The sequence below is a fragment of the Lepisosteus platostomus genome, chromosome 5 (assembly GCF_059453375.1).
Source record: "Lepisosteus platostomus isolate fLepPlt1 chromosome 5, fLepPlt1.hap1, whole genome shotgun sequence".
Lineage (NCBI taxonomy): Eukaryota > Metazoa > Chordata > Actinopteri > Semionotiformes > Lepisosteidae > Lepisosteus > Lepisosteus platostomus.
The window spans coordinates 49,445,870-49,456,722 of record NC_142615.1 but is presented as its reverse complement, the minus strand read 5'-3'; the positions used below and the strand labels follow the sequence as shown (position 1 = coordinate 49,456,722).

Genomic DNA, 10,853 nt, shown 5'->3' with positions numbered 1-10,853 from the left:
GTCCGGCAGAAGCGGTACTACGACCTGCGCTGCAGGGGGCCTGCCTTCCAGCCCGGGGACTCGGTTTGGGTGTACAACCCGCGCCGCTGCAAAGGCCTCAGCCCTAAGCTGGCGCCGTCGTGGGAGGGTCCCGCTGACGAATGGCTGGAGCCGGGCGGAGATGGTCGGCCACCTGGCGGCGGCGCTGGAAGGAGTGGCCTGCCAGGCACTCCTGGATGTCCCGGAGGAGGACAGAGGCGAATACACGGCGCTGGCGGCGGCTCTCGGTGTAGAGGAGGCGCCGGACTTGATGCGGGAGAGGCTGGCTCTGCGGCGGCGCCAACCAGGAGAGCGACTGGGCCCGGTTGCCGCTGATGTCGCGTTCCTCGCCCGCCGAGGATACCCAACTTTCCCCCGGGAGGCGCAGCGGGAGATGGCTCTCCAGGCTTTTCTCAAGGCCCTCTCACCCGAGGAGCTGCGGCGCCACGTGCAGCTGGCCGCGCCAACATCGCTGGAGCAGGCCTTGGCCCTTGCTACACGGGCTGAGGCCGTGTTCGGGGTGACTGGAAGCGCCAGCAGACGCAGTGCGCCCTGCCGGCTGACCGAGACGGCGACGGAGGAATCCAGCGAGGGGGAAGAGGAGCCAGCCCGGGCAGCAACCCCCACGGAACAGCCCCGCACGCTGATTTGCAACCACTGCGGGAAGAGAGGACACAGAGCCCGGTTCTGCCGGGAACCCGAACCTCGCACTCCTCGATCGGCGTCGGGAAACGGGAACGGGGCGACTCAGCGTGGGGAAGGCCGCCCCTCGAACACCTCAACCCCCGCTCCGGAGAGCGCTGTTAAGACCGGCGCCCCTCACGCCACCGTGGGGCGAGTCGGCTGTAGCCGGGGCCTGTACCTCCACTGCAAAATCGAGGACCAACCCTGCCTGGCCCTACTCGACACCGGTTCATCGGTAACCCTACACCGGCCGGGCGTCCTCCCCGACACCGAGGGCACCAACCCCCCAGGATGGGAGGCCTCTAGCCTGCGGCTATGGACCATGACGGGACAGCTCGCTGCAGTCCGGGGGAAACAGGTGCTTGCCTTCCATCTAGGTGCAGCGACGGTCTGCCACCCCTGCTACCTCGCACCCATCCAGGAGGACTGCATTCTGGGGCTGGACGTACTGCAGCGAGTGGGGGCCAGTTTGGACTTGAGCTGGCAGGAGTTGGTGTGGCAGGGGGAGCGACTTAACCTGGTGGAGGGCAGGCCCGGCGAAGGCCGAGGGACGCGGGCTTGCCGGAGCCGGGAGAAAAAGAGGCAGTGGCGGCGGCGGCGGCAGTCGCCGGGGCAGACCAGGCCTGTGAGCCGGGGAGCGAGCGTTCCAGATCCTGCTCCCGAGTCAGCCGGGGGGCCAGACAAGGCGGCGGCGGCGGGAGCCGAGCGTTGCGTGGAAGCGAGGCGCGCCGTTGAGGATCTCTACCAGCGGAGCTGCGAGGGCCTCGATCAGGACCAGCGGCAGCGGCTCCAGGCACTACTCGCCCAGAACGAGGATCTCTTTGCGGCGATAGATGAGGACTGCACCCGCACTGCCCTGGTCCAACACGAGATCAACACCGGCGACGCTCGGCCCATCCGCATCCCACCGGGACGCATGGTTCACGCCAAGCGGACCGCCGCCGAGGAAAAGATCCGGGAGATGGCCGCAGCGGGGGTGATTGAGCCCTCCGCGAGCCCGTGGTCGGCGCCAGCTGTACTGGTAAAAAAAAAAGACGGCTCGTGGAGGTTCTGCGTCAACTACCGCAAGGTGAACGAGGTCACCCGGAAAGATTCCTACCCCCTGCCGAGGATAGATGACGCCCTAGACTACATCACCGGGTCGACCTGGTTCAGCTCCCTGGACCTCCGCTGCGGCTTCTGGCAGGTTCCGCTTGCTCCCGATGCTCGCCCGAAGACGGCTTTTTCTATCGGCCAGGGCCTCTGGCAGTTTACTGTCATGCCTTTTGGCCTGTGCAATGTCCAGGCGACGTTTGAGAGGCTGATGGAGAGGGTGCTGGCATCTGTCCCGCGGAACCAGTGTGTGCTGTATCTGGATGATCTGCTGGTTCATGCCCGGGGCTTCGACCAGGCCTTGACGAACCTCCAGGCGGTGCTGGCCTGAGGCTCAACCCCCGCAAGTGCGAGCTCCTGCGGCGGGAGGTGAGCTTCCTGGGACATGTTGTTGGACCGCGAGGGGTGGCTATGGACCCAGGTAAGGTCGCCGCAGTGAGGGACTGGCCGACTCCACGCACCGTCACGGAGCTCCGCAGCTTTCTGGGGTTGGCCTCATACTACCGGAGGTTCGTCCGGGACTTTGCCAGCATCGCTGCCCCGCTGCACCGCCTCACCGACAAGGGCCACCGTTTCGACTGGGACTCGGGCTGTGAGACTGCCTTTGGCCGGTTGCGTGAAGCTCTGGTGGGGGCCCCCGTGCTGGCCTACCCCGACCCGCGGTTGCCGTATATTCTCGACACCGACGCGAGTGACTCGGGGGTGGGGGCGGTGTTGGCGCAGGAGGGGCCGGATGGGGAGCGCGTAGTGGCCTACTATAGTCGGGCTTTGACTAGGCCTGAGCGGAACTACTGCGTGACCCGTCGCGAGCTGCTGGCGGTGATGGCGGCGGTCCACCACTTCAGGCCGTACCTGTTCGGGACCCGGTTCCGGCTGAGGACCGACCATGCGTCCCTCACCTGGCTGCTCCACTTTAAGGAGCCGAAGGGGCAGATGGCGCGATGGATAGAGATCCTGCAGGAGTACGACTTCACTGTCGTGCACCGTGCGGGGTCTCGCCATCTCAATGCCGACGCTCTCTCGCGGCGCCCCTGCGAGACCGCGGACTGCCACCACTGCGCCTGGCGGGAGCAGCGTGAGGAGGCTGTCCGCACCGTGGCGGGGGTGAGCACAACGGCCACGGCCCGGGAGGGGCCGCTGGGGGTGGGCCTGCCAGACCTGGCGCAGCGTCAGGCAGCTGATCCTGACGTGGGGCCGGTGCTCCGCTGGAGGGCAGCAGGAGTGCGGCCTACGCGAGAGAAGCTCGCCCCGCACCCGAAGTCCGTCAAGGCCCTCTGCGCCCTGTGGGAGGCCTTGGAGGTAAAGGACGGGGTGCTGCGCCAGGGGTGGCGGGTACCCTCCAGTGGCGAGGTACGGTGGCAGCTGGTGGTGCCTCTGTCGCTCCGCGGGACGGTGCTCCGAGCGGTGCATGGCCAGCCGGGCATGGGGCACTTCGGCAGTAAGAAAACCCTGCAGCGTCTCCGAGGCCATTTTTATTGGGGTCTTTGCCACCGGGACGTGCAGCGGTACTGCCGAACGTGTGCGGTGTGCGTGGCGCAGAAGGGTCCCCCCGAGCGCTCTCAGGCCCCCCTCCAACAACACCAGGTGGGGGCTCCTATGGAGCGGGTGGGGGTGGACGTTTTGGGCCCGTTTCCGCGCACTGAGGCCGGGAACCGCTACGTCTTGGTGGCCATGGATTATTTTACGAAGTGGCCAGAGGCCTACGCCCTCCCGGACCAGAGTGCCCCACGGTGGCCGATGCACTGCTGGAGGGGATGTTTGCCAGGCTGGGGGTGCCAGAGGAGTTACACAGTGACCAGGGGCGTAACTTCGAGTCCAAGGTCTTCGCCAGAGTGTGCCAGCGCCTGGGGATCACTAAGACGCGGACCACACCGCTGCATCCCCAGAGCGACGGGTTGGTGGAGCGGTTTAATCGGACGCTCGCCACCCAGCTGGCCACCCTGGTGTCCCGGCACCAACGGGACTGGGACCGCCACCTCCCCCTTGCGCTCTGGGCGTACAGGACCGCGGTCCAGGAATCCACCGGGTGCACCCCGGCCTCGCTCATGCTGGGCCGGGAAATGCGAACCCCGGTGGACCTGGTCTTCAGCCCGCCGCCCGGAGACGGGTCGGCACCGCCGGCTGGACCGGACTACGAGTGGGACCTGCGGCAGCGGATGCAGCGGGTGCACAGCTTTGCACGGACCCACCTGACACAGGCGGGGGGTCCAGCAGAAGCGGTACTACGTCCTGCGCTGCAGGGGGCCTGCCTTCCAGCCCGGGTTTGGGTGTACAACCCGCGCCGCTGCAAAGGCCTCAGCCCTAAGCTGGCGCCGTCGTGGGAGGGTCCCGCTGAGGTACTCGGGGTGGTGGGCGAGGTCTGCTACCGTGTCCGGTTGCGAACACGGGGGAGAGTGGTGGTCCTGCACCGAGACCACCTGGCCCCCTACCGGGCCCGGGAGGAGGAGCCGTGTGGGGAGGCTCTAGAGGAGCAGCCGGGGCTGTAGCCGGCCGATAGTGGGGCGTCCGTGGGTCGCCAGCCGTCACCGCGGCGCAGGGTTCCACAGCAGTTAGCCCAGTACGAGTACAGCCTGAGGGGGGTGTTCGACGTCGGCGAGACGCCAGATGCCAGACGCCAGACGCCAGACGCCAGACGCCAGACGCTTCAGGTGGGAGCAGTGTAACGCCCTCGCCTGGTGGTGAGGAGAAAGCACCCCTAGGCGCTCGTAGTACCGCTGGGCATGCTGGGAGTGGTAGCCGGGGAGAGTCTGAGGGTCAGCACGATGACCAGCGGCTGACCCTACCTGTGTAAATAATGTCCTAGTAGTTCTAGAGCCCTGTGTAGTCTTGTAAAAGTATAGTGTGTTGTTAGGTAATTACCACCCTAACTATGTGTACGTGTTCCGTCAGTCTCCTCATGTGTGTGTATATCCTGTGTTTGGTTTTGTGTTAATGCTTGTTTGTTAATCGCGTCTTCACTCGTCCTTTGTTCTGAAAAGAACTTGCAAATGCTACAGCATTTACTTTATAAACACCAGTATTGACACTTTGATCAGTATATTTATTATTAGTAGCCAGTCTTATAAATTTACAATTTAGATTAAGTCTGGTAACAGTTTTACAGTTAATTTAAATCATCAGACCACTAATGGAACTGAGAGCTGGGTGGAAATAAAACCAGGATACACATTTTAACCTCCAGGATCAGGAGTCTGATCCTCCTGGCTTCTTTACTCTGAAGATTCGTGTAAAACTCTTAAAAGCGCTTATTTCAGGGACTCGTGCTTGTCCTCTACTGCTCCACACGGGTTCGCTTTGTAACACAATAATCTGCGATGTAAACTTTTTTTTCTGTTTAATGAATTTTATTCCAAGGTTTGTCGCTCTCCTTCTCCAACTGTGATGATTCGCTTCTCTTCACAGTCCGGTGTGTTTTTTTTGGGGGGGGGAGATTTTATATCTGTAAGAAAAGCCCCCCGGGCTCCGGACAGCAGTCTCCTCCAGCTCTGCTTTGTCAGAAAGAGCGCTGTGACGTCACAGACACCAGCCAGAGCGCCGGGATCAGAGAGCGAGACCGCGGGAGACGCGCGGAGGGAACGGAGGAGAATTATTGATCACTTATGTATCGACAACCAATTTATTCAACTGAAGGACCATAGAATAATCGATTAACTTCACTGATTCTTGAGTACTGATCCTTTCTTGACCCTGTTTAAATATCTAGAAAACAGTCAATAAAGACTGTATCGATCAATTACCATAGTGCGTTTAGTGTTAATAATGTTCAATCCGAAATTAAACAATGATTATTCATATTATTATTTAGGTAACTCTATCCTAGAGCTAGAAAATTATATTCCAAGTTGATAAATGTATGTAAGTAACAGTTTAAATGCATTTTTTTCAGTGTTTATAAATCATAAGTATGGTAACCACGGCAACAGCCGGCACGTCACTGTATGTGTCTAGGTGTCTCGCATTCGTCACAGAGAGTGTATGTGACGTCACGGGCAGCAACTAATACTACTACTAGTGTATTCATTTTAACATTAGTGAGAGTACAACTGGTAGTTTTAATGGTAGTGTTCATAACAAAGTGTGAGTATTAATAACAAAGCGCTTGTTTGTTAATCGCGTCTCCACTCGTCCTTTGTTCTGAAAAGAACCTGTAAATGTTACAATATTCTTTACTCAGCAGCTTATTAAAAACAGCTCCCGTGATGTTCAAACCAATTTTTTACACAGAACACTGACACAGCTTTGCGTTCTGAATCTCTTTTTCTCGTGCGTTTATTTAATGTGGCACAATGCACTGGGATAAGGGTATTCTGTTCACAAACCAATAGCATTTAAACCACAGCACCCACAATGCTGCAAGTAAGTGTTTTGCACACTAAGCAGAGAGCGATGTCTTCCTCGTTAGTATAGTGGCGAGTATCCCCACCTGTCACGCGGGAGACCGGGGTACATCAGGACGGCCACAACGCAAAGTACTGACCCCTATACGATCACGGCGAGTTACCGATACACACGTGACAGGGCGGAAAAGGCTGTGCTCTCTTCGTGTGACATAATTCGGAAAAGTCCTGATGTTGCATTTCAACTGAGCCCCAGTATACATCGACCCTTGGACACTCTGAGTGACAACTCTCTTGCGTGTTTTCTCATATTTATGTAGTTTGCTTGCATGATGCCCAGAACAGCAGGGTTGTGTGCTCCCATATGGTCTAGCGGTTAGGATTCCTGGTTTTCACCCAGGCGGACCGGGTTGAAAACTCCATACTACCGGTATGGGAATGTGTCAGTTTTGCCTCCTGCTTTCCAAAAGATCAGCACCATACGAAGGAGCCGCATTAAAACCACTTGAATGTGCAAAACGCGCGAGAAGAGGGGGAGCTTGTTTCCAACCGAAGACTTCTCGCATGTGAGACGAGCTGATCATCGCTGCAGGAGGAGGGAGGGTTACTCTGGTAGACAGGGCTGACCTTTGGCAATAGGATTTATACTCTCCAAGATGATATTTGCACTTTCTGGAGAGGCGATTTTCTCCACTTCAGTAGCCCGATTTCGTCGATTGCGTGGAGAGGGCTGTAGAATGTGGCGCCGCCTTTCCTGCTCCGTCCATGACAGGCGTGCTGGTCTCTGGAGAGAGAGCACGGTCCATCAGCGCACTCCAATAAAGGCACTGGAAGCAGCTGAATCGCATTGGCGAAGCTCAGCGCTGGGCCGCTGGGCACGTCTTACCACCGTTACCGTAGTATACGTTTGCCTCACACGCGAAAGGTTCCCGGTTCGAAACCGGGCGGAAACAGCCTTCTTTTGTCGCCACGCACAAAAGGGGATTGGGGATTCGCCTAGCGCTGTGATCGAACAGACCCACTCACCTCTTAGTGTGGCGGGATCTGCACAGTGCATGTCGCAGCGCATCCTGCTTTCACTTCAATGCGCGTCCTGATGTACCCCGGTCTCCCGCGTGACAGGTGGGGACAGGTGACAGGTCCTATACTAATGAGGAAGACATCGCTCTCTGACCCCCGGTATCATGTCCCGACCCACCGTGCTGGAAGCCAACGCGTGCTGTGATTCCTTTACGGAGCAGAAATGACAACCGAGGAGCCGAGAGATCATTTCAGCATTTCGCGTCTGATCGGAAAACACAGACGACCAACTCGGAATGACTTGCCTTTGACGCTTATCAAAGCGTTCTTTGTGCATCGAACAGACCCACTCACCTCTTAGTGTGGCGGGATCTGCACAATGCATGTCGCAGCGCTTCCTGGTTTCACTTCAATGTGCTTCCTGATGTCGAGTCGTGTGCCGTGCGGAGGCTCTGAAAGTGAGAGCAATGAAAAGGTGCACTACGCTGTGAAAGAAAACAGAGAAGTGAAAGGCAGTCCTTTCTCTAAGGAGGTGAAAGAAAACCCCGGTCTCCCGCGTGACAGGCGGGGATACTTGCCACTATACTAACGAGGAAGACATCGCTCTCTCCGACCCCCGGCATCGTGTCCCGACCCACCGTGCTGGAAGCCGATGCGTCCTCTGATTCCTTTACGGAGCAGAAATGACAACCGAGGAGCCGAGAGAAAATTTCAGCATTTCGCGTCTGAACGGAAAACACAGACGACCAACTCGGAATGACTTGCCTTTTACGCTTTTCAAAGCCTTCTTTGTGGACGACGACTGCACCGCCTAGCAGATACAAATGGGTTGTACAACTTTGAACTAGCAAATGGAAGAGGGCTAAGCCCCCTCTCTTTTAGCCCAGGTTCGATCTGTCTCCCAGAATCACCAGGGCGCACGCACACACACACACCCATGCCGTTGAAGTGCTCTGCTTCATTTCTAAGGGCAACTCAACATTCACTCCTACCCCGAGTGCAGAAAAGACAGCGTCCGCAGCAACAACAGCTCAGGTCTCTGCACAGGAGCTAAGCTGCCCCCATCTCCTCTGCTCTGCGGCTCCTGCGGAGTGGAGTCCTGCCTGGAGCCGTGTTTGCAGGCGGCGGCTCCCCGCGCCCTGTCGGTGCGTCGTGTCCAAGAGCTCCTGGGAGGAAGAGAGAGCCCTCCCACTCGGGGGCTTTTCCACGGTCTGTGTGAGGAGGGGCGGGTGTGTCAAGTAGCTTATCGAGTGGAAGCCTGGGGCGGCGGAGAGCTGTGATCGTGCAGACCTTGAGGTGTCACCTCTTTGTCTGCTTTCCCGCCCCCCCTCCGCCCAAGCTCTGCTCCAAAGTAGCCCGGCAACCCCTCACACCTGCACGTGTCACAACCTAAGGTGTGGTCATGAGACACCCATGGGGTGTCGTTCTGTTCTTGCTAATTGTTTCCTGCCCGTCGCAGGCAGGAGTCCATGCGAGGAAGATGCGCTGGACAGAGCTCAGAGGGCGCACCTGGGTGGCTTTCCTTCAGAGTGACGTTCCTGCAACACTCTCCCGCTACTCTTGGTGCGCTCATGCCGCAACACAGGAAGGCTGGAGCAGGTGGCTGTGGGCTCTGCGCACCGCCAAAATAGCTCAGTTGGGAGAGCGTTAGACTGAAGATCTAAAGGTCCCTGGTTTGATCCCGGGTTTTGGTATTTTGTTTCATCGCACCCTTTGTTCCTCTCTCCAGCGCACCCTGCCTAAAGTGACGCGTCCCTTTCTCAGCCCGAAACGCAAGCGAGACACCAGCAGCGGTCCCTGCAGGTTTCCGTAGTGTAGCGGCTATCACGTTCGCCTAACACGCGAAAGGTCCCCGGTTCGAGACTGGGTGGAAGCAGCCTCGTTTTGCACGCTCCTGTACTTCACAGAGGTCTTGAACGACCGGTCATTTGTTCCCAATGTATTTCCGGTGCCTTCATACACTCTTGTACCAAACGCACGTTCCTTCTGTACGTGGAGCCGATCATTTGCAATTGGGCTGTGCCCACAGACCAGGACGAGCTCTGTCGGCTCAAAAGCAGCGCAGGACCTGCAAGAACAACAGAAAGATTAGCATCCAGCGGGGGCCTCTTAGTGAGCCCAAGATCTCATCAAGAATCAGCTCCAGCAACAGGGCTGGGCGCATTGTTCCATTCTCCGACCACTCTCGGTGTAAACAAGTCCCTCCTGGTCTCTGCTTGAAATGCACTTTCCTGCGTTTGCTTTGTTGTAACTGGCTTGCCCTGCATGGGCGAATGTGAAGAAGATCCTTAGTAAGTCATTGAAGAAAACCAAGAAGAGGTCGGAGTGGCCTCTGTCATTCATCAACGATCCAGTCAGGCAGTACTCCTCCTATTCTGCCAGTATGCGGATTCGAACCGGGGTTGTTGCGGCCACAACAAAAATTCTGAGCACTATACGATCACAGCGAGTTACCGAGACATACACAGCCAGTAGGAAAGGATGTACTCTCTTTGTGTGACACTAGTCGGAAAAGTCCTGACGCTGCATTTCAACTGAGCCCTAGTATACATCAACCCTTCGACACTCTGAGTGCCAACTCTCTTGTGTGTTTTCTCCATCAAGCAGGTCATGAAGGCAGCAATTACAGTTTGCTTACATGACGCACGCACAACATGGCTGTATGCTCCCATATGGTCTAGCGGTTACGATACCTGATCTTCACCCAGGTGGCCTGGTTTCATCTCCTTGTATGAGAACGTGTCAGTTTTGCCTCCTGCTTTCCAAAGATCAGCATCATGTTTTATGCCTCCCCCGAATATCGAAGCTGCCTCTAAATCTGCAAATGAAGATGAGTCGATAAACCACTTGTTTTTCGTATAACTATACATATATTCATTTATTACTGATTTCATTCATTGAGCACGGATACAATAGAGGTACAGCCATTCACTGTTTGACATGTCTGCACTGGTACAGAACCTAGCAATCAGAAAACGGGTGAAACTGTCTTGAGAATTAGCATACAGTACCGAGGCCCCCATGACCAAATAAAGGCTAACCTCGATAATCAGCCTAAATAATGCAGACAACAGCAAAACGAATGACTTTGAAAAGGGAATGAATGTCCGGAAGGAGTAGTGTAACCAGCTTGAAATGCTTCTCTGGACCTCTAACTAAAAGAAACCGGGAACCAGCAGTGGCATCGACTCCTTTCGAACTGGGATCCTATCGCAGCTCGTGGTGTCCTAACTCTCCCGTATCTGATATTGGACCAAGCACATCAGGAGAGAGCGCGAACGCAGTCCCCCACTTCCAGAAATTATGCAGTCGAGATTCCCACATTTGGGGAATTCGCAGGGGTCAGCACAGCCGGAGTGCAATGGCCGAGCCTCGCCCTGGGTGAATCGATTTTTTAAGAACTTTATTTTCTTTTCACAAAAGAATACAGGACATCACAAATTAGAAAGCTTTACATTAATATACATACTTAAAACAGTATATATGATCACATCTCATTACATTTTGACACGGTACCAGTTACATAGCAACAATTTCTTTTTTTCTGGTGTAAATCACATTCTTTACTTAAACATGATAATGTTTTTCACAGTTTCTTGAGATATTGACCTATGCTCTCTATTTCCCACAGATTTTCTGCTTCCTCCCTCCCTTCTCTCCACAGATCTCTGAGGTAATATTTCTCTTGGGTGATGAACAGGG

General features: G+C 56.3%; 1 non-coding gene across 1 annotated transcript; it reads right to left on the bottom strand.

Moving 5' to 3' along the window:
• Window positions 1–10,414: 10,414 nt before the first annotated feature.
• On the bottom strand, window positions 10,415–10,577 carry LOC148668404 (U1 spliceosomal RNA). Its single transcript, XR_015938277.1, has one exon. It is a non-coding gene; the product is annotated as a U1 spliceosomal RNA (small nuclear RNA).
• Window positions 10,578–10,853: the final 276 nt, after the last annotated feature.